We start from the raw sequence: 1,160 nt of genomic DNA on the forward strand, positions 1-1,160 counted from the left end.
AAGCCAGGTGAGGTGGCACACACCTGTAATGCCACCCAGCACTCTGGGCAGCCGAGGTAGAAGGGATCACAAGTTTGGGCCCAGCTTGGTCAACTTAGGGCTGGAGTTGCAGCTCAGTGTGAGGCCATGTGAACCCCAGCACTCCAAAAAATAAAAATAACCTCCAAACAGGCCTTGAGTTGCTATCCAGTTGTGGAGCCCGTCAGCCTGAGGGAGGCTTGTGCCCTGGGCTGTGAAATAAGTGCTGGACAGGGCCTGTGTCCTCCAGGTTGTTCTTGGACCCCTCCTTCCCTCCAAGTGCTGGGGGTGCATCCGTGTACCACTGTGCCCAGCTTGTGGCTGGGGCCTTTTGTGTTTTTAGCTGTGCTGAGAATCAGACCCAGTAACCCTCGCCTTGAGGATACTGGGCAAATGCTGTCAGCACGGAAGCACTTGTAACCTATATAGGAAGGTAAGCCACACCTGGGGTGTCAATACTGCTCAAATGCTCTTCCCTCCTAGTGCCTGGCAGTCAAGCTGTGAGAGATGGACAGGTGAGGCAGTGCACACCAGTGACCCCATCACTCAGGAGGCTGAGGCAGAAAGTGGCAGATGCGTGAGCAACCTGTGTCCAGTGAGTGTCAAGACCATATTTAACATGGGGTATGTGGCTCAGTGGAGGAGCCTTGGGTTCGATCCCTGGTACTGCAGAGAAAATGCGTGGCTGGGTTAAGTCTGAAACCAACATTGCAACCTCCACTTCCAGAACTGCTGGTGTGGGGGGTGCTCTGGGCTCCCCAGGTGACAGGTTTCAGAGGCGTGGCCACTGAGGACATCCTGGCTCATCTCCCCTGGGGAAGTTTTAAATGTGTATCAAATAGGGTCCCCGTGTCCCCTCCTTTACTCTTGGGAGTGACCAGTGACTGCCTTGTCCAACAAGATGTGGCACAGATGACACATGCAATGTGAGAGAACAGGTCCTCCAGGGGCCTTGCAGCTTTAGCCTTTGGGAATTTGTTCCTACAGCTGAGCTGGCAGGGAATCCTGACAGCAGCACAGGGACCTAGGCCCTGCCTCTGCCTCTGCCCAGCTCCAACACACCAACTGAGCCTCCAGATGCTTTTTACAGTCCTGGGGACTTCACACTGAGCTAGATCTGGTCTTTTTTTTTTTTTTTTTTT

The sequence above is a fragment of the Fukomys damarensis genome, unplaced genomic scaffold (assembly GCF_012274545.1).
Source record: "Fukomys damarensis isolate Sample0158 unplaced genomic scaffold, DMR_v1.0_HiC HiC_scaffold_23, whole genome shotgun sequence".
In the NCBI taxonomy this organism is placed as follows: domain Eukaryota; kingdom Metazoa; phylum Chordata; class Mammalia; order Rodentia; family Bathyergidae; genus Fukomys; species Fukomys damarensis.